The sequence below is a fragment of the Ochotona curzoniae genome, unplaced genomic scaffold (assembly GCF_017591425.1).
Source record: "Ochotona curzoniae isolate NIBS_2020 unplaced genomic scaffold, NIBS_Ocur_1.0 scaffold_1852, whole genome shotgun sequence".
NCBI lineage: Eukaryota > Metazoa > Chordata > Mammalia > Lagomorpha > Ochotonidae > Ochotona > Ochotona curzoniae.
The window spans coordinates 32,092,841-32,116,659 of record NW_024467087.1 but is presented as its reverse complement, the minus strand read 5'-3'; positions in this window follow the sequence as shown (position 1 = coordinate 32,116,659).

Here is a 23,819-nt window from a genome sequence, read left to right as displayed (position 1 = left end):
AAGGGACTTAAGAAGAGTAGTAACAAGTAGTGATAAATCACTGAATGGAGAGGGGTTGCACCAAGGACAGGTGAGAGGAATGATGAGAGAGGCTGTGGACCCCACTGAGGTTGGTGAATGAAAACCTGTGAGGGATACATTCTCCATTGTTAGGTGTTTACCCCATTACTGCTTAGCTATTCAAAGGCAAGAGTAAATAAAGGAATACTGTGGTGTTCCACAGCTGAGGTGTGGATAGGTGGACATGAAAGAAGGATAGGGTGCCAAAAAAGAGAGGGTAAAATTGAGGGTGAGTTTCAGCTGCCCAGCCATGGGGTCATGATTGATAGGGAAAGAAGGGAGAACAGGAAAGGTCAGGGATGGAGAACATCTGGCCCACAGCTGTGTAAAGCCTAGGAAAACATTTGGTCCAGTCCTGCCAAGATAACCACAGTTGGGACTTGAAGTTTGCTAAACCTATAGCAGGTTCATTTTTAAGTTGATCATTTTATTTGGCGCTTGAATGATGTATTGAATAACCAAATGGAAGTTGGCAGAAGAAAAGGCTCCCATTCTCTGGAGAAAAATGGAGGAATTGGCTTGGCTATTAGTTTGGATGTTGAATGTTCCCTTAAGACCCATATGTTAAAAGGCTTACTCCCAAGGGTGACACAATTGAGGGCTGATGGAAACTTTATGAACTTGTTGGAAGTCCTTAGGTCATTTAATGGCATGATCACGGATACAGTTCTTCAAACGTGTTGTTGTAAATATCTGAGTTCCAGCCCACTGAACCTATCTGATTTTTGGTTCCTCATGTGAGTCTTTTTCCTGAAGTACTCTGCCACCCTACCAGATGCCCAACCAATAGGATTACCTGATCTTGAACTTGAACCCGCAAAACTGTCAGCTAAATTAATCTCTTTTCTTTGTAAAATTAGTTGGCTCAGATTTCTCATGGTAGTAGTGAAAAACTGGCTAATACAGGAGTTGTGAGTTTGAAGGTCTCTCTGACGTAGAATAGCAGACACCAGAGATCTATGAACAGCCCAGAACTGTTCATAGGCCTTTCAGCTGAATCAGCAATCACTACTGGAGACTCAGGGGGTGAGGAAGCCCAGGAGACAAATAGGACTCGACTCACCACAGGAAAAAGTCATGTGTTCCTAAGCTGTAGAAGAGGCAAACCCACAGGGTTTCACTAAGAGGATTATGCAAAGAATTAGACCTCTCAAGTCCAGTTTGGTCTTTCCTTGAGTTCACACTCTCTTCTGTTTGTTTGTTTGTTTGTTTCCCCCCTGTGGCCTTCTAATTTTTCAAGGCTATACTGCATGTCTCCTTCTCCCTATGGAAATTCTCTATTGCAGGAAACTTAGATTAATTCTTACATACAAGGACAAACATTCATTGCACAAAGTTGGAGAATCCCTGGGTTTGGAATCTGGAGCCTTGGATTCTAGTTCCATATCTATCACCACCCTTACTGTACACACCCCCATCTCTGGGCTTCTTGTTCACTACCAGTGGAGAGGAAAATACTCATGTTATTCAGCCTGTCTTTGGAAGGATATTGTCAGGGATAGAGGAAGTACTAGATGTCAATGTCTCTATGAAGTGATAAGTGGGTGGTGAGCAGAATAGACGCCTATGACTAAAGTCCAGTCAAGTTTTCCTTGTGCCTTTCTTCTACATCTTGTGATAGCAGAGTCTACCTCCTGCTTCTTTTCCTCAATCCCAGTATCCACAGGTCAGGGCTGATGCGAATTGAAGCAACAGTCTCAGCAGCTCTGTCTCAGATGATGAACCGAGAAATCAAAGGCTCTTACTTTGCCAATGAAAGAGTTTTCTTTGCTCTTTCCTCCTCTCCAATAAATCTGTCTGCCTCTGCCATTCCATGAGGAAGCTGATTGGCCTTGCCCTTGGGATGTGCCAGCTCAGCACGAGAGAAGGAGATGCTGCAAGATTTGATGCCTCCTTTTTTCACTACATGTTTAATTCATTGCTGCAAAGACTCGGATAAGTAAAACACTAAGCTCCCTCTGACTGGGCTTCCTGGAGAGAGGGATTCCAACAGCTTTTAAAGGAAATGTCAAACTGTTAAGAGTTCAGACTTCAAGCAGCTTAATGTTTTCTACTGTTTTTAATGCCTGGGTTACTTAGAATTGAAAGGAATGGGTCAGTTAGTCAAATCTGGTAAACACAAGATAGCCATGGTCAACCCTGAGGAAAGGTGCTTTATAGCTTCTTTCCCACTACACCTTTGGGAGAAGTTACTAATCAGTCAACTAATATAAATTAGACACCAACTGTATGCCCAGCCTTGTGTGGGAATCTATAAAACCCATGACAAAAGAGATTCTATCCTGGTTTCAGCCTGGCCCAGTCCCTGCCATTGTAGCCATCTGGAGAATAAACCACTATGGAAAATTCTCTCTCTTCTCTTTCTTTCTTCCTCTCTCTCTCTCCTTGCACTCACACATAACTAACTTTCAAAATAAACCTTTTTAAGAAAAAAGAAGAGGGGCCTGGCGTGATAGCCTAGCGGCTAAAGTCCTCGCCTTGCACGCGCCAGGACCCCATATGGGCACTGGTTCATGTCCCAACAGCCCCACTTCCCATCCAGCTCCCTGACTGTGGCCTGGGAAAGCAGTCAAAGATGGCCCAAAGCCTGGGGGCCCTGCACCTGTGTGGGAGACGCAAAAGAAGCTCTCGCCTCTTGGCTTCAGATCGACTCAGCTCTGGCTGTTGTGGTCACTTGGGGAGTGAATCGGTGGATGGAAGATCTTCCTCTCTGTCTCTCTTCTCTGTATGTCTGCCTTTGTTTAAAACTGTATAAATCTTAAGAAAAAGAGAAAAAAAAAAAAGAAGAGATCCAGACTCAAGCACATTTAAAGGCAATCATGTGCAGACACATGAAGGTGGCCATCAGCAAGCTGAATATTCAGGACACAGAGGAAACCAGATCTACAGCTGCCCTGACCTGCAGAACTGCACAGAAACTCTCTGCTGTGGTTTTATCTCCCCATTGGGGGTACATCGTTAAGGCAGCCCCAGCAGCCTGATGCACATATTTTTTGGAGTTTGTGGTAACAAAAGAAACCAGAACAGGCAAGCAAAAAATATATGTAACACCTTTAAGGTTATGCTGATTATATCTGGTAGGATATGTACATACTTTTTTCAGAAAATATTTTGTCACAAATCATAATTTAAATCTTTGGCTCACATGGTGCAAAAAATCTTTATTTCAGAAGTTTAGATCCTATACATATAAAGCGGGTTGTTCTCTCTATACATTTTCTTCCTCTCTATCCCATGTACCTGGAGATATTCCTCCCACCTGTCTCTCAGCCCCAGCTTCCTGGCTGTATCAGGAAGCGGTACTGTTGAGATCCTTTCACTTCTACAGAGTTATTTAATACCTCATATCAGTAATTAGACTTCGAAGCCACCTGGGGTGCGAAATGAAACTGCAGGTTCAAGGACTTCACTATTAACAATTCAGGTTCAGCAAGTCTGAGCAGAGTCTAGAAGTCTGCACTTCAATGGCTTCACTGGGAGATAATGCATAGAAAAGACTGCAGATAATATATGCATAATTTAAAAATAATAGTAAATAAACATCTATGAATCAACCACTCAGCTTAAGAAATTGAACATTTTTCACCACACCACTCCCTGATTGCATTCTCCTCTTTCTTAAAAAGATAAGCACTTTTCTGATATTTATGTTAACTGTTTCTTTGTTGCTCTTTATTATTTCCTACATATGATAGCACCTTTTAGCAATCATTTTGTTTACTTCTCTGGGGACTTCATTTAATGCTATCATACTGTTTATATTCTTCAGCCATTTTCTTTTGTCATTTGTCATTGCTTTTGAGATTCATTCATAATGATGCGTTTAGTTTTAGTTTACTTATATTCACTGCCGTGAAGTATTCCATTGCATAAAGGAATATATCATTTCTCCATTCTCCTGTTCATGGTCATTTGGATTGCTTTTAGCTTTCATTTTGTTTTCTTTTACTGTTATAAATAATACTGTCATAAGCATTCTTGTATGTCTCATGGCTCATAGAAATCTTTATTTTTAGCCAGCTCCCTGGATTGAGTCTGATGTAAATGGTCCAAGAAACACTGTCTTTGGTTCTTCACATTCTTCAGAGTGATGCATGTACAGCATAAAACCTCTCTTGCCAGTATTGACTTCATCTCGAAGCATGACTCCAATGCTTCATTTTGGATGGGGGAAAAAAGAATCCATGAATCTTTACTTTACTTACAGAATACCTGCTCCTGGTAAAGATGTAAGATAAAGTCTGGGGCCCAGCACGGTGGTTCAGGGGCTGAATCCTTGCCTTTCAAATACCAGGATCCCATATGGGCCCCAGTTCATGTCCCAGCTGTTTTACTTCCCATACAACTTCCTGCTTGTATCCTGGGAAAGCAACAGAGGATGGCCCAAATCATTGAGACCTTGTACCCACGGGAGACCCAGAAGGAGCTCCTGGCTTCTGGCCTCTGGCTCCTGGCTTCTGAAAAGCTCAGCTTTGGCCATCATGGTTACATGGGGAGTAAACCAGTGGATGGAGGATCTTTCTGTCTCTCCTTTACTCTGTAAATCTGCCTTTCAAATAAAAATAGTCTTTTTAAAAAGATAAACTAAGTAGAAAGAACTAGCAGGGGGCTTGAAAAAGTGGGAAGACACTATCAAATGTCATATACACTATGTTAGAGAAATCATATTCAACCATGTTGAAGATTATTATTGCAAGAATACTTACATACAGATTGAGACAGCGATCAACTCTAATCACATCATAGGTATCCACATATTCGTTCCACAATTAAAGACTCAAGATAGGTTGTAATTGTTAGAGAAGGTTTCTTGAAGGAAGTAAGTCATGAACTGGGCCTGAAAGGACAGACAAGTTGGAAATTGGAACAAGGAATGAATGAAGTGGTGACTGATGGCTAGTTTATTTTGAATTTGAATAACCACAAGAATTTTTTTTAAAAAAAAGAAAGTAAGTGTACAGACTGCATAGTGATAGTGTTAAATGCTAAAAAACTTGGGGCCAGCATGGTGGTATAGCAGGCTGATCTTCTGACCATGGCATTAGCATCCCATATGGGCACCAATTCCAGTCCCAGATACTCCACTTCCGATCTTGCTCTCTGCTGATGGCCCAAAGCCTCAGGCCCCTGCATCCACATGGGAGAACCAGAAGAGGATCCTGGTTCCCAACTTGGGATTGGCCCAGCTGTGGTCATTGTAGCCATTTGGGGTGTGACCCAGCAGATGAAAAATTTCTCTCTCTCTCTCTCTCTCTCTCAGTCTGTATTTCTGTCTGTAACTCTTTCAAGTAAAATAAATAACTCTGTAAAAATAATAAATGAAAGCTGAAAATCTAGCCTAACAAAGGCACAGCAAGTAGGCTTCAGTTCTAGCAACGTACTAAGATCCCAGGTGGATCCTACTTGGGGGACCAGGAAAGAAAGTACAAATTAGAGTGTGGTGATCAAAATCAGGATTTTTTTGGTTAAAAAAAAATTAAAAGCTTCAAAATGACCATAGGGTTAAGGAACCAGGAAAATAGGACAGAGAGGCATGCATTGATACAGCTGGAAGATGTCACTTGCTGTTCCACTTCCTGTATCAGTGCCTGCGTTTATGCCTTGCTCTGCCCTCAATTCCTGCTTCCTGCTCAAGAATACCCTGCAAGGCAGCAGGTGACAGCTGAAGTGCTTGGGTCCCTGCCACTATGAAGGTGACCTAGAATTCCCCAGTTCCTGGGGGAGTGATTCAGGGAGATTTGGGGGGGCAGTGATCCACCAGATAGCACTCTGTGTGGGGGGAGGGTGGCTCAAATAAGTAGAATCAATAAATTTTAAGGAAATAAATAAGGAAGAAACAGTTCAACTCCATTTAGGGTTCTTCACAAGTATCGAAGCCTTCTGCCCATTCTGCTAGATATTAAAAAGCCTCTAATAGACCTCCCCTCCTCTACATACACCCTCTACCATCCAACTTTTTCTCAGCCTAATACTTCACCTCCAATCTCCTTGAGAAAATGATATTAATAAAAGGGGAGGGGAACTCTATCCCTTTCCTCGCACCATGTTTGCCCAGCTATTTCCATGGGTCTTGCTGCCTTCTCTGACACTGGATAAACTGTCTTCTTGTTCACAGGATCCTATTTGCAAAAATTAGGATTGACCTCATCTGACAGCATCAAAGGTGCTAAAACAGGAGAGTTGATTTCTCTCACGCATATAAGGAGTAGGTCGTTTGAGCTTTACATGTGTGCACCTGCCTCATGTTCAGAATCATAGGCTTTCTCTACTTAGGTCAGCCAGCTAGAGTTCCAAACATAACATGCCAATTTCAGGCAGATGAGGAAATGGGGGAGGAAAGCGCAAAGGATGGAACAGAGGGCATGATCCCCACCCCACAAAAAAAGGCCCCAAGAGTTGTAACATGACACCTCCAGTTCCAACTTATTGGGCAGAGATAAGTAAAAGACCTTACCTGGAAGCACTGAAGGCTGAGGGATATTATCTTTGTTCTAGCAGGCCATGAGAGTATGAACTGGAAATTTTCTTTTTGTGCAACAAGTGGAAATGGTATTAAGGTATAATTTACCACTCCATTAGTTTTTCTCTTGTTTTTGTAAAAAAAAAGCATTTATTTTTATTAGAAAGGCAAATATACAGAGAGAAAGATCCTCCATCTGCTGGTTCATTCCCCAAGTAGCCACAACAGTCAGAGCTGAGCCAATCCAAAACTAGAAGCCAGGAGCTTCCACCAGGTCTCCCAAGTGATTGCAGTGTCCCAAGGCCTTGGGTCATCCCCCACTGCCTTCTCTGACCACAAGCAGAGAGCTGGATGGGAAGTGGAATAGCCAGGACACGATCCAGCACCCATATTGGATGCTGGCACTAGCAAGCAAAAGATTAGCGTACTATGCCTCTGCACCAGTGCTCCCCACTTCTTTTCTTAAAGACTCCTGCTTTTTCTACTGAAAAATTCTTACCAACACAAACTTGGTTTAACATTTACTATAACTAAAATAAACTCTTGTTTCAACCCCACCGTCCTTCCAGCAGCTTTTCCACATTCCTCCGCCCATTAACAGAAAATATTCCCCTAAGAATTGTCTGCAAGTACAATCTCTTTGTCCTTGTCTCGTGTTTATCCTTCAATCCACTCCAGGCTGGTTTGCACACCCATCAATCCATCGAAGCCTCACTTCTCAAGATCCCCAGAGATATCTATGTTGCTAAAACCAATTATCACACCCTGAGTTGATTTTAATAGCCCTCTCACCAGCATTTGACATAGATGATCCTTAAAGCTTTTCCTCCCTTTCAAAACAATTCCCTTAAACACTCTTCCTCTCTTGACTTTATTAATACCATGTGTTCATCAGTCTAAACCTTCTTTCTCAGTGTCCTCTACTTGAACCCTAAATATTGGAGTCATCCATCTTTCTTCTCTAGACTTCTTTTCTCTCTCAAATCACTCCTTGGATGACTTCACATGGCCTTATACATCATCTTTATATTTATGACTTCCAGTGGGAACCCTAAAAAGACTCTAAGTTTCAGATTTGTATACCTCTCTGATCATTTAAAATTGTTACTTGGATAGAGACACCTGTGTTCAATAACTGGCTTCAGCTCCTAGCAACAACTTGGGAGGCAGCAGTGATGGCTCAAGTAATTGGATTTCTGTTACCCACATGAGAGACTTGGATTACATTTAAGTTCCTAGATAGACCATTTAGGAGAGTGAATCAGTGGATGCAAGCTCTGTCATTCTATTTCTTTCTGTCGTGTGTGTGTGTGTGTGTGTGTGTGTGTGTGTGTGTGTGTGTGTGTGTGAATTTCTAGGCTCCATGTCCTGAAGTAGAACCTCTGATCCTCTGGAAATGGGTCCTGATGAAATATAGTTTTCAAAAAATAACAATTAAATTAAATGGCCACTTGAACACCTGTTGGATGTCACTAAGCTAATACAACATGAGAACTCTTGGCATTCTCAGCCCACATCATTAGTTCTCCCTCCCTCTCTCTCTCTCTGGCTCTCTCTCTCTCATCTTAGGAAGCAAGAGTAACATATGTTACTGATTCCTCTTTTTGTCTCTCCCCAAATTCAATCCAACAGTGAATCCCAACCATTTCACATCCCATATGAATTTCTAATTCATCTGCTTCTCCTGCCTCCACATGTACTACTGTAGTCTGAGAGAGGCTTCTCTCTTTCATAGATTGTAAAGCATGATAATATTGTAATAAACAGAAATCAAGTTGTATCACTCCCCTAGTCAAAACTCTCCAGAGATTTCTTATCATGCTTGAATACAATTTGAATTTTTCCTTCTACTCTGCAAATCTCTACATAATTTGACCCATGATCTCAGTGCCTTTTGATGCATTCTATTTATCCTGTCCTTCTCTCTCACCTGCTATGCTTCTAGTATGCTGTATTTGCACTCTTTTTAGCCTGAGAATGCTTTTATTTGTACTTTCCTCTGGTTGAAATACCCTTTCACCGCATAATTCATGTTTTCTGGCCTGGCTTCAATTTTTTAAAGATTTATTCATTTTTATTGGAAAGTCAGATATACAGAGAGGAGGAGAGGCAAAGAAGATCTTCCATCCACTGATTCACTCCCCAAGTGGTCACAACAGCCAAAGCTGAACTGATCCAAAACCAGGAGCCAGGAGCCTCTTCCAGGTCTCCCACACAGGTGCAGGGTCCCAAGGCTTTGGGCCATCTTTGACTGCTTTTCTAGGCCACAAGCAGGGAGCTGTATAGGAAGCAGGGCCACTGAGATTAGAACTGGCACCCATATGGGATCCCGGCGCGTGCAAGGTAAGGACTTTGACCACTGGGCTACAGCACAGGGCCCCCTACCTCCAATTTTTGAATAAAATTTTATATTCCTAGTTTGTTCCATGATTACCCTATCTAAAAGAGTTCCTTATTGCTATTTCCTATCAGTTTTTCTCCAAGTCTGGTGTTGCCAAAATATGCAAGCCCAGGAGGTCAAAGATCTTGTCTTTTTTATTTGCCATTGTATAGAGGCACTCAGCATAATTCCTGGCATTATGCCTGACACTGGGTTCAATATATAATCAATAACTATTAAAATGATGAATCAATCATGATAAATTGTCTGAATCCTCTCCTATTGATTGAGCAGGAAGAAGGAAAGCATTAAGACATTGAGAAGGAGTAAATCTGGAGGGGCCTAGCAGGACTGGCAGTTCTAGGCTCAGGCTAAAGTTGAGGTCCTGCCAGGACAGCTAGAGGAAATGCCTCACAAACATACCTGAGCCAAGATTTTGAGGACCAGTGAAAACACAACATGATAAGGGACAGAATACAACAGAATACAGAGCTGAGAATAAGAATACAGAAATTCAAGTGGAAAAGGAGTGAGTGGACTGACAACAAATGAAAAGTGGACTGACAACAAACAACTGTCAAGTACATACACTAGGGGCCTGCATTGTGGTGAAATGGGTTAAACTTCTGCCTGTGATATCAGCTCCTATACACTGGTTCAAGTCCCAGTTGTTCCACTTCCAACCCACCTCCCTGTTAATGGCCTGGGAAAAGCAGTAGAGAATGGGTCAAGCATTTGGGGTTCCTGCCATTCACACAGAGATCTGGATAAAGCTCCTGGTTCCTGACTTTGGCCAGATCTAGCCTTGACCTTTGTAGCCATTAAAGGAGTGAAACAACAGATAGAAAATATCTCTGTCTCTTTCTCTCTTTGTAATTTTGTCCTTTGAATAAATGAGTAAATCTTAAAACACGCACAGAGGTGTTACTGCTTAATGAAATGCAAAAAGGACTATATCAGCAATCTGAAAACCTGGATAAGCACCTCCAACAGTTTGCCAGAAAAGAAAAAAAAATAGATTACAGGGTTAAGTTTAGATGGATACTTATAGAGAAGATACAGCAAGATCCAAGAATAAGAATCAGTGAACAAGAGAACTGGAAAATGGGATCTTATGCCGTAAGAATTGAGATTGGAGTTTCAGAGGTAAAACACTGTAGGGTGATGATTGGGTACCCAGTGTGGTTATGCCAGAGCCTGAAACACAACAGGGCTGAAAGCAACCTGAGGAAACAGGATCCAGAAGCCAAGAAGTCAGGGAAGTTGGGACTTCCATATGGTACTACCAGACCATTGAGAGGGTTTGAGTTAGAGGGGAGCATTAGAATCTTTGTAACTGTGTACTAGTAACCACGGATGCAAGTAGGAAAGTGAAGAAGATGAATGGTTTGTTTGCTGAAGAAAGAGTAAATGCTACATGAGAGTGAAAGCAGGGCTCTAGAAAAGTGTTAGTGCTGTCTCCTGCCTTCAGGCCTGGAGAACACAACAATTACCACGGAAAAGGGTTCCAGAGGAATGTTTCCTCCTGGGTTGTTCCAATGGCAGATTTTGAGGCATGAGATTCCAGGAGAAATGGTTTCTCTGGGAGATGATCACAGAATATAACCATAAAGTAGTGAAAAGGAGAGGAAGGGAGTCAAGGGAGTCAATGAAGAGAAGTGTTGTAAAGTAAGTTACTACAGTGGGTGGCTACAGCTTAATCACGCTGAGGAATTTAAGAAAATTCTGTGGAACACACACTCAAAACTATCTTAACTGAGGTAGTGTAGCCCATTCCTGCCAGTCATTGATTTAGGCCTGTCCCGGGGAACTTGTTAATCCTCTGTTGCATGTGGCTTCCTATGTGTGCAGGATAAGAGTGCTCTGGAGGTGGGAGAAAAGCCTCCAGGCAGATACGCAGGTGCTGGCAAGAGGATGTCAGGCTGGCATGGACAGGAATGATAAGAGCCAAAAGACTAAGGCTGGAGCACCAACAGTCTCTGTTACTGGAAGCAGTGTGCAAGGAGGGGCCAGGATTCCCACAGCACTAAAAGGGGAGCTCATTCTGCAAAGAGGAGAGAGTAAAGGACTAATTTACTTTAAACTGTGCATTTAAAAACTAATTTTAGTAACACTTTATTTTACTGTGCAAATTTCTTAATGCCTGGTAGTGCTCAAGCCACAATCAACTTTCCCCAGTTATGCCAGAAACATCCATTTCAATCGATTTGTCCAATCAGGATTCAGTCCAAAATCATACATTCATCTTGTTATGATCCTTAAATCTACTTTTAGGATAAGATCCATTTATTTGTTTATTTTTCATTTGAAAGGCAAAGCTACAGGAATAGAGAGGGAAACACACACACACACACACACACACACACACACACACACACACACACACACACACACACAGAAAGAGAGATTGTCCACCCTTTAGTTCACACTCCATGTGGCCACAATGGCCAGGGCTGGACCACAGAAGCCAGAAGTCTAGGTCTTCTAGGTGGATGGTAAGGGCCCAAGTACTTGGCCATCCTCCATTGCCTTCCCTGGCCTATGGAGTTGATTTAGAAATAGAGCTGCTGATATTCAAACAGGTGCCCATATGGGGTGCTGACATGACAGGTGGTGGCTTAACCTGCTACATCACAATGCTTGTACCCTCCCCTTGAATCTATTGAGCATGGTAACATAATTTCTGTTCCACATTAGATTGACTTGTTCAAGAATCAGGCCAATGGTTCTAAATCACATTCTACTTTCTTGTGGAGTTTATTTTTTCTTTTATTTATTTATTTTTATTGGAAAGGCAGACTAACAGGAAAAAGGAGAGAGAAAGAAAGATCTTCCATCTGCTGGTTCACACCCCAGATGGCATCAGTGGCCAGAACTGAGCCAATATGAAGCCAAGAGCCAGGAGCCTACTCCGGATCTCCCACATGGATGCAGGGTCCCAAGGCTTTAGGCCATCCTCTGCTGCTTTCCCAGGCAGGGAGCTGGATGGGAAGTGGAACAGCTGAGACACAAACCAGCACCCACATGGGATCCCAGTGCTTAGAGGTGGAAGATTAGATAATCAAGCCATCATGCCAAGCATTTTCATCATTCTTGTGTATTTCCTGGAACTAAGATGTTAGACCTAAGGGCTTGAAACATTAAAGTTAAATAACTTTGGCTAGAACACGTCAATGTGTCTGCACCACATTCTTAAGAACAGTAGGAAACACAGAGGAGTTGGCTGGCCCACTGGTACTAATACCAAGATTGACCACTGAGTCAGCGTGATGGCAGCCCAAGCTTTTGTGCTATTAAGTTTTTCTCCCGATGACAAAAAAAAAAAGTCTGTATACTATGACTGATATTGAACAAATATCCAGCTTCTATCAATTATTCACCTAATAGTTGTAATCCCATTTTTGTCTGAATCAATAAATTCATGACAACCTTAAAAAATGATTTTTTTAAAAAAATTCTATCACTCTGTATTTACTACCTTGTCATTGTTCAGGAAAGTAAAGCTAATTTTGTTCAACTATGGCAGACTAGTGCAGTGGATAAGAGCATGCACTCTGGAGCCAAACTGGATTTGGGGGCAAGAATTGCAGTGGATTAAGTCACCATCTGACATGCTGGCATTTCATATGGGAGTTAGTTTGAGTCCTGACTGCTCCACTTCCAATCCGGCTTCATGTTAACGAACCTGGGAAAACAGCAGAAGATGGCTCAAGTGTTTGGGGCCCCGGCCACTCACATGCGATACTCTGTTGGAATTCCTGTCATTTGCGTGCAGGCTGGCCCAGTCTCTGCCATCGTTGCCATTTAGGGGAGTAAGCCAATGGATGCAATCGCCCCCACCCCCCATATGTCTTTGTCTCTTTTTCACTCTCTGTAACTTCTCTTTCAAGTAAATAAATAGATCTTTAAAAAAAAAAAAACTGGGTTGGAATTCTAGTATCACTTCTTGTTGGCTGTATTACTAAGTCACCCTCTCAGGGATTTAATTCTTTTATCTGTAAAATGTGGTTGTTATGATAATTGACTGAAGTGATATAAATAAAGCAATCAGAATAAGACTTGACACATAGAAAGTGCTTTGTAAGTATTAAATAAATAAGAAGTAAAACTATGGCTATTTGATTATACTGAAATATAGTTCCTACTGGAAAAGCTGAATGGATGCTTAATTCTTTTCCTTTACCAATTCTCAAAGTAAGGATTTGGTTTAATAGCTGCCACAAGGGGTGACAAATAAGCAGAAAGAACATTAAAGAGCTCAGAAAATGATTTGGGAAGGAGGGGTGCTGGGAGAAGAGCCCAGAATGAGGAATTAGAGAGCAGGATGAGGCTGGGAACACTGGAAACAGCTTGATCTGATTTTTTTTTTCTCATTTTACAGAACCTCTGTCAAAATTACACTGAAAACAGGGAAGAAACTAGGAAACAGCTCCTTTTAAAATGATAGGTGCTTGACAGTCACATAAATTTGTAAAACATGTCAATATTCTATCTTCATTTTCTGTTATAATAGTATAATATATTATACTATATATAATATATATGTAATATAAATAATATAATATAATATAGTATAATATATTATATACTTTAATATAACACACAATAGGGAGATAGGTGGGCTCATTGGTTAGGACACCTGCATCCTATACGAGAGTGTCTGGATTCTACTTCCAGCTCTTTAGCTTCTGATCCGGCTTCCTGCTAATGCACAACCTGGAGAATGGTGGGTGATGTCTCAAGTACTTGTGTATCACCTAATCGGGAAATCCGGATGGGATTCCTAGCTCCTGGCTTCAGCCTGGCCTGTACCTGGCTATTGCAGGCATTTGAAGAGTGAACCAGTGGATGGAAAATTTCTGTCTCTCTTGTTTGTCTTTCTGCTTTTCACATAAATAAACAACAAAAACTAATATGATGCTTACTGTATGTGAGGGAATCTTGAAAATCTTATGAAAATGAAATTAAAAATCTATTGGTACAAAAAATTTTAAATCCATGTATATTTTTCCCATGAATGTGCTCAATATCTCTTTTATGGCATGGATTTCAAAACAAATTTCCATTGAAATAAACTTATCTTTTAATTCCATTTTTCCATTTACAATAACAAGGCTTGGAATGATGTAACACCAAATATATTCTAGCTCTAGGCTCCTAGTTTGTTAAATAAAATAATAAGTCTACATTTTGGGATACACTTCAAAACATTCCTTGGCAGGCACAACTTCATGACCATGGGACCCTGGGTGATAGAGGGCTCATGATCAGATGGGCCTACTTGGTTTAATACTCTTGCTGTCTTGAAGTGATTAACAGTATTTAAACACAGAACCCCACATTTTCATTTCTGCTTGGTTGCTTGCAAATTCTGTCAGCCAATTCTCTTCCATGGAGAAGAGAATTCTCTTCCTCTGGCCTCCTGTCCCAACCACTCTAGACTCACGCCGCCAACTCTCACCTTGCAGTGCAGACCTGGGTAAACAGCTATTTATATTGCTGAGTTTTCATTGTGAGCTCTTCTTAGGCTGTCCAAAGCCTTACTCTTCTTACTGGCAGATTTGGGATTTGATTGCCTACTTGGTGCAGTCTCTGTCCCCCTCCTAGGGCTCCTATCCCTTTTGACACCATTGAGGAAATATATTGTTCCATGTATGCTGCTCCAACCCCTCCTGCTCCCAAGAACACATTGCCACCACCAAAGCTGCAAGGCTTGTTTGTCTTGTCCTCTTTCCCCTCAGTCTAAGCATTCTCCTGCATTGCTTGTTGCTTGTTACTAAAATAAGACAAATGGCCAAGGAAAGAAAAGAAACCACCCAGGCTCTACCAGGCGAACATTTTATCAGTGTGTAGACAAGCTTAGCTCAGACAGTTAAATAAAGCTGGGGGCCTAGTTGGAAGAAAAAAAGGAGGAAAAGAAGGAAAGCTCTGAAAAAGACAAGATTATCTAGCTCTCTCTCTCTCTCTCTCTCTCCTCTCCCCCGCCTCCTCTCCCAGGAGCCACCTATGCCTTTACATCTGACACATAAGGGGCTATTTTTTAAGGAGCTCAAGGGAAGGCCATGTGACATGTCACAGAGTTTTCAATTATAAAAGATTTTACATGCTCTCTGCACTTACAGCTCATTTCCTGTCTCCAAACACCTTTTCACAAGTGATCAATACCATGTTCAACACACTGAACTTTAATCTTCATGCTTCCTCCATCTATTGTCCCCTACCCTATATTTAATAAATGCTTATCCCTGTTCTGACTCACTATACTACTCAGATCAGCATTCTCCCATGTGGATAAACCTTTATGTCTACTATCGTGGCTTTTGCTCTTCCTTTTATGGTTGACTCTACCTTGGAAAGAAAGTGGATTTTACTTGGGCTAAGATAATTTCTAGCACTTGTTTTCTTACTTAAAAAGGAGTTATTTATTTATTCTAAAAGTTAGAGTCTATGTATATACATATGTACATATACTACATATGTGTATATATAAACATATATATGTATATGTGTAAAAGGGGGAGAGACAGAAACACAGATATCTTCCATCTACTGTTGACTCCCTAGATGGCTGCATTGGCCAGGACTGGGCCAGGACAATGCCAGGAGGAGAGACTTCTGCAGTTTTGTGGGAGTGCAGGGGCCCAAACACGTGGGCCATCTTCCTTTGCTTTCCCCAGGTCATTTGCAGGGAGCTGGGCCCGAAGTGGAGCATCTGAGACACTACACAACATGGCACACATAGAGGATGCTGAAACTGTAGGCAACAGCTTTACCCAGCATGTCTTGATGCTGCCCACTTTGTTTTTTTCGAGTAAGGAGCTGTTTGTATAATGCTGGGAAAAGTGATAATAATAATACTGAATGACTCATGTCAGGAACTGCTTATCCTAATGGCAACAATGCGATGTGAACTGTCAAATCTCCATTTTATAGACAAGGACAGTGCTGTGACCATTCAAGGAACTTGCCCAAAGAAGTCAAAGTTTAAGTGACCTAATTAAGATGCAAATGCCACTCCACAGCACCAGTACTCAGTCATCACAATTGCCACAGGATGCTCCCTATAAAAGAAAGGACCCATGGCATTCCCTTTGTTTTTACAACATCCCATTAGCTCAACAGCCACAGCATTTCTGCTTATGATTTGCAATCAGACACCAAATGCTGGGGAGACTCCCTTTTGCCATGCACCCCTGTTTCCATTGCATTCCACATTAGCTTTTGCCTAGCTGTTTACTATGCAAGATGATCCACATGGCATCTGTGCTAGGCCCTTATTATTCCATTCCTCCAAAGCCTCTTAAAGCTCTTGTTAAGGCCCTTGTCCCCTCCTTCATCATTTTCTGTTTTATGGGATAAGCCTGCTTTTGATATTTCTTGGCTTTCTCTTTCCGGTTCTTGCCCTTTCTTAGTCCAATACCTCGTAGTCCTCTTCCCTTTCTCCTCCTATTCTTCATTAAAGATTTATTTGAAAGTCAGAATGAGAGCGAGAGAGAAATATTCCATCCTCTTATTCACTTCCCAGATGGTAGTAATGGTCAATACTGGACTAAGGCAAAGCCAAGAGCTAGGACCTTCAGTAGATCTCCTATGTGGATTCAGGGTTTATTTCCCAGGCCACCAGTAGGTAACTGGATTGGAGGTACAATAGCGGGAACACAAATATGCTGCCCATAAGGGAAACTAGCATTGCAGGCAGTGGTTTTATTGGCTATGCCACAAATGCTGGGCTCTTTCTACTTCTTCTGTATCATGCCCTTTTCACAGGACACCCTTTCCCAGTACTATACTCCCTACTTGTAGTATCAGGGGATTCCCTCCATTCAATTTTTCAGCATTTGCAGGAGGTATTTAAAACCTGTCCCTCAGTTGTCCTCTTCTGGTATCATACTTCAGAACACAAAAGTTTAAATTGTAAATCAATTCTGCATTGATCGAAGCTGACGCTCACCAGCCTGCCTTCTCTCCCCCAACCTGGCTGCATGTGACCTCTGAATGTTAAATCTATGCGTGTTCTTCCATGCTGCCTCTATTGTTGCACAAGGCCAAGAAAAGGTACTCATTGACAAACCTGCACAACCTGTTGGCAGGAGTTTGGCAGCAAAGCTGGCAGCCAAAATGTACTCAGTTCTACCTTTCTTTTTAAGTGATAATCTAATTTGCTTCCATTTTTGTTTCCTTCTTCCTATTACATCATTTTCTCCTCCCAAGTGTAATCGTAGAATTCTTATCTTTCTGTTTACATATTATTGCTCTCTTTCCCTCTGACTTCGCTTATTTGTCTCTTTAGTTTAACTCTCATCTCACTTTAAATTGTTCTTTTAATTCCTTTTAAAAATTTGACATGGAGCCAGCATTGTGACCTCATGAATTAAGCCACTACATGAAATGCTGGCATACCATATTGGAGGACTTGTTTGAGTCCACTTCTGATCCAGCTTCCTGCTAATGCAGCTGGGAGAGCATTGGAGGATGGCTCAAATCCTTGGGCTCCTACATCCTCATGGGAGATGCAGATGAAGTTCCAGATTCCTTTAGCCTGCCCCAGCTCCTACTGTTGCGGTCATATGGGGATTGGATACGCAGACTGAATATCTCTCTCAATCTTTCAGTTTCTCTCTTACTCTGCTTTTCAAACAAATCAACACATATTTCAAAAATAATTCATAAATAATAATCCAAGAAACACTGAGTGCTTACTATGTGCCAGTTTCAGAAATAAATGCTGCTTTTAGCTTCCAAGGAGGTCTGTTTTGCATGTAACTTAAAAAAAAAGATTTACTTACTTTATTATTATTATTATTATTATTATTATTATTATTTTGGAATGCAGAATTAGAAAGAAAAAAGGCAAGGAGAGATTTTCCAACCACTGATTTACTCTCCAAATGGCTGCAACAACCAGACGTAGGCCATGCTGAAGTAAGGAGCTTGAAACTTCTCCAAGTCTCCCACATGAGTGACAGGAGCCCAGGTACTTGGACTATCTTCTGCTGCTTTCCCAGGAGCATATCTAGGGAGCTGGATCAGAAATAGCGTAGACAGGACTATAACCTGCCATTCATACAGGATGCCAGTATCAAGGGCAGCATCTTAACCATCTGGGGCACAATGCTAGTCTTCTTTCAGCCTACTTTAAGACTGTGTTTTCCCCCTACACACACAAGGTGGGTGGGGGGACAAGGTGATTAAACAACCTGTCAATTGGTAGAACATAGGTGCATGCAGGTCAGGAGAATGCACAGAATGGTTTGCCCAACCTATATGAGGCATTAGAGCATGTAGTTTTTGATTGACTCCTCACTATGCCACTCACTCTCAGCCTTTGCTCTGACTCTCCAGAGTACTCCGTCTCTCTTCCTATCAGTGGGGAAAACACTTCTGTCTCTTCTTCCCTTCACCCATGGCACCTAAGAACGTTCTTTTCTGGTATGGGTCTCTTGATAGGAGGGCAGATTATCATCATTAATTTCGTTGCATTCTGTTTCAAGGCTGCATGGAGATACGGGAATCCTGTCCATTCCTATGAGTGGAGGGGGCAGAGAAAGAAGAGGTCTTAACCAAGGAATGGTCTCCAGCTGGAGTATCTACGACAGAGCTAAATATTCCACAATGCCGATGTTGACATGCTCTTAGCATGGCTCTCATGGATGATTATGTTAGAGGAGTCTATCCCTGTACCTGTCACGATTTATAGTAACAAAGCTTTTTCCTATTATTATAGCTTGAACTCCTGCCAGGTCCTTGTTGAGGAAATAGTGATAAAAGACAAAAGAAAAATATTTGCTCTCTTTGGGTAACTAGCTGTGTAAATGCTCCACATAAGCGTGGTTGGACCTCTTCTTGCTTCTCAGGGTCATAAACAACCCTCATGGTATCCCCAGTACTTGGCGTTCTCCCATTCCTCCCTTTAGTGACAAATGCCATCCTGATGTACCTAGCTGTGTAAACCAATATATTTGAAGCCACAATTGAACTTCTCTCACGTTCCAGGACTAATCCACTAGAGGATTCTGTGAATTTTAACTGGCTTGACTTTTAAAATCTTTGCTGAATTAGAGGCAGGCTTTTGATATGACAATTAAGTGCTGCTTGAGATGCTTGCATCCTGTATCTGAGTGTCTGGTTTGACGATGCACCTCTGCTTCTGATCTAGCTTTCTGCTGATGCATACTTTAAGAGGCAGCAGGTGACAGCTCAAACATTTGGATCCCTTATAGCTATGTAAGAGATCTGAATTGTGGACACTTGAGGAATGAACCAGTGGATGGAAGATACCTGTTTGTCCAACTTCTCTGCCTTTCATACAAATAAATATAAATTTTTAAAACATATATACTGAATCTGCCTACTTTTTCCTGCCTCCTCTACTTTCATCCTACCTGACACCAGCCGTTGCCTCGCACTTGAATTAATGCAATAGTTTCCTGCCTGTTATCCCTGACTTGAATTCTTACCACTATTGTCAATTCTCTACACAGCCAGAAGAATGCTGCTTTAAAAATTGTTCTGATAACATCAATCTTATGATCAAAACATTTTAATAATTTTGCATCACAATCAGAAGGAGAAACGTTACAAACTTCTTAGCTTAACTGCAAAGGCCTTCTGTAATTTGGTCCATGGTAAGTTACCTCTCTGACCTAATTTCCTAAAACCCTTTCTTTAGCTCATCTAAATTCACTGGTTTCCCTCGCTGTTTTCAAACATGTGAGGAGCCTTCAGACATTTACACTCTCTATCCCCATAACCTGTATTATTTTCCCACCAAATGTCCATGGGACTTAAAGCCTTGCTTCAGTCTGGTTTGTGCACCATGTGGAAGGCCTTCCCAAACCATCCTGCCTGTGACGGCATCCATTTGGTTCTATTGTATTAACCTGCTCTACTTCTCTTTATAACATTTATGCAATTCTATTAAGCAATCTATTCTCTTTGGAATAGAAGTTTCATGAGGTCAGAAATGTCTGTTTTATTCATGTCTGTATCTTCAGTACCTAGAGCAATGCTTGGCACAGAAAGAGCTCAACTAATATTTGTTAAATGAATGAATGGTTATATGGAAAAGGCTCTAGTTGGCAGCCTATTTTATATTCACCCTAAGATTCACATATTTCATACCTGTCTTGAGGGCTCAAGAGGTGGATCCACTGGGAGAACTGTTTGTTTAGGTGTCCAAGGAGCCTCTCAGGAAAGATGTCACCTATTATGAAAAAAGAATGGGCATATAAAGTTCTTTCTTGACTTCAGAAGTAGAAGATTTGCAATGTAACTCTCAGGTTGTAACTAATCAGGACATTCTGGAAACAAGAAACAGAAGAAGCCTACTAGAAATCTAGTTTAAGGGGATAAAAAGCTTCACTGGCATGAAAAAGTAGGAAGGAAAGTCTGTGGGATGCCCAACAGAACCAAGACCAGAGACACAACACTGTGAGACTTTTCTGTGTTTATATTTCATCTCTGTTTCTCACTGAACCCATTTTCGCATCTGTCTCGTTTCCCTTAATGCAGAATATTCTTCTTCATTTTGCAGAATTATGGCTGCCAGCACCCACAGCTTTGCAAACAAAATGTCTCTCAAAGTCCACGGTCAACAATCCTGATTTGCCTTGCTTGATCATGGGCTCATTACTCCTTCTAATCATTATTGCTGAGACAATGGATCAGTTCTGTAATTGACCAGGTCTGGTTCTACCAATCCTTAAGGCCAGGAGCTTAGTTATAACCAACTGAAATGTAGTGAAAAAGCTTGCTAGGAAGACCAAAAACAAACAGAACAAGACAGTATCTGTCAGAGGCTGCTCTCCTGGCTATCTTCAAGCCACCTCCTGGGTTTCATATCAGAGACCTAAGCAGACAGAACTTTGTAAGTGAAAGTACCAATTTAAGACTGTTTTGCTCAAATCTCCACAGGGCATTGGATACATAGGGCCACATCAGAGGCATTAGCTTTTGTAGTTTCAGTTGGGTGGGAGGCAGCTTTGTGACAAGAGCAGCAGCCACCTCCATGGAGCCGTACCTTTGTTTTGAGCATCAGAAGCCTTGACAGCAGATGATCACCCTAGGGAACTCACAAAGGAAAGAAGGCAATGATGGAAACCACTGGGGAGGTGAAAGGATCCAGTTAATGAACCTCTGTGACAGATCTCTAGAGACTTGCACAAACTGTTGGCTTGGTGGAAGGCTTTGAAAAGAGGCAAATAGAGGCAGCACAGAGATGTTCTTTTTCATGATTCTGTTATAAACTTGATTTTATTCCCAGCCTGTTTCCTAGCTCATCAGGACATCCACTGACCACAAAAATGCAACCCAGGGATGCTCCATCCTCAGAAGACCTACTACTATGATGAAGTGATAAAGGGCTATGAACCTCCATCTCTCTCTTTTCTAGGCAATACTCTGAGGAAGTTTCAAAAACAGGACATGAGGCAGATAGGGTTCAGTTCCAGAAACCACTGGTCCATATTGGCCAGCCTATAGTGCAGAGCCACCCAATTGCTCTGACTCAGGAGATACTTTTCCCACTCTGATTTTGCCACCTCTTGTTTCCTTCACCCTAGCTTAAATCCCTGTACCAAACAAACACCACCATTAAAATGGATCATCCTCATATTGCTTTCTCCCTGTTTTGGATCTCTGCAGCTTCACTCTTGCCTATGTATTCAGCCTCCAGACCTAAGTCTGTGTCCTCTGGTTTGACCTTATATTTTGAATTCAAATCTTGGCTTCAGCTTTGTAAGTCACCATAACCAGTTCCCTGGTCATTCTTTCTAGCTTCTCTATTCACCTGCTGGCCCACCCTGACTGTGAGTCCTGACTTGATTGTTTGACAGCTACCCCTGCCCTAGCATTGACAGTCTCCTTCCACCTGACTCCCCTTGAAACTTGAATGACTTTTTCAACCCATCCTTAGAATATGAACATGCTGTTCACGTTGATACTTAATGTCTTCATATTTCAGCAACTTGTCTGGCTAAAGGAACCTTCATAACCTCCCCTGGCAATCCATTCCAACTATCTAATCAGCCTGATAGTCAAAGTTCTTTCTTCTGTCATACCATTTAGTAGAAGCCCAAGTGCTGCTGAACAATCATCATTCTAAATGTCACCCACCTGGAAGAGATGAGAACAGTGATCCCCAGGGTGCATATACATTACTTGGAATGTGCCCAGAATAGAGGAATGCTTGTTGGAGATGGAACTGGTGGGTCTCACAAATAAATGTCAGTGATAGACACAGGGAACTATTATAGTCATTCCAGAGCTTATTAGGTAGGATACAGTGAGTACTAATGGGGTTATTGTGTGTGGCTTCAGGGAAAGTGAGATTGTTGAGAAAGAAAATCTCTCTGAAACTGAAGGTGGAAGGCAGCAAGCTTCTGTGGTTGGATAGAGGCAGTGAAATGGCCCAGGTAGTGCAATTTGTAAATGTCCAGTCCAATGACCAGCAAAATAAATCCAAATTCATTCGTTTTCACTTTTCCTCCACTCTGACAGTCATGATCCTTTGGCCAACTCCAAGCACCCAGCTCCTCCTGCCTAGGATATTATGAGGGCTTCCAAATGATTTCTATGCCTTCACTCCTTCCCCCTTCCATTCTATTTTCCTCACAGCAGTCGGAGAAAGATCACAGAGTGATCTTTTAGAAATGTAAATCAGATCAAGTCACTCTCCTGCTTAAAACCCTTCAAAAGCTTTTCATTTCACTTAGAATGAAATCTAAACTCCTTATCACAGCTTATAAGTTCCTTCAGGATCTGCCCCCTGTACACCTCTCAGATCTCTTCTGGAACTACTGTCCCCGTTGCTTATGATGCTCCAGATGCACAAACTTTTCATTTCTTCCTACATGTTGATGTTATCCTTTCCTTGAGTATCTTCACCATGTGGCATCCTCTGAGCGGCATGCTCTTTCCTGGGCTGTTCTCAAGGCTGAATCCTTTTCGAATTTTAGTTCTCAGCTAAAATGTCACCTCCTTTGAAGAGGCTTTCCCTGCCCACACTCGTTCAAAAGGGCCTTTCTCACACTATTTATTCCTTTCTTTAGTACTCACTACAATTTTAATTAAGTGATATATTTATCCTATGTCAACTACATTTATGGGAATATTAAGTTCTAAGATGTTAATACCAAGCTATTTCCATTCCTAGCATAGTACTTAGCACAAAATACACATTCAATAAGCATGTGTTGAACTAATATTTTTCATAATAAATAGTCAGGACTGGTGCACTGACACAGCATGCTAATCCTCTGCCCTGTGACACTCGCCATCCTATATAGTCACTTGCTTGTGTTCTGGCCATTCCACTTTGACCCAGGTCTCTGTTTATGGCCTGGGAAACAGTGGAATATGGCACAAGTCCTCAGGTCCTCCACTCATTTGGGAGACCCCCAAGAAGCTCCTGGCTCCTAGCTTCAAATCAGCTCAGCTCTGGCTGTTGTGGGAGTTTTGAGAGTGAGATAGAAGCCTTCTCTCTCTCTTTTCATCACTCTGCAAAAAATCTGCCTTTCAAATAAAAATAAATGAATCTTTAAAAAGTAGCAGATACTCAAGCATAATTCCACATGAATAAATGAATTGGTGTAACACAGAGAGAATCTATGGACAGTAAAAAGAAAATAAAGTAATATCACCAATAATGCTATGCCCACCTGCATAATTATAGATATGTTAAAATTTTGAAACAATGATTAAAACTATTCCAAAACAGGGAGAACCAGGCTGTGATTGGATCCCCACTCAGTCTTACCTAATGTTTAGAAATAAATCACCAATTTCCTCAATCTGGAAAATGGACGCAGAAGAAACATTTCCTAACTCACTCTATAAGGCGAACATTGCTTCAATAATGATATTAAATCCAGTCAAAGACATTACAAAAGAGGAAAGCTGAAGACCAGGTTCTCTCATGCA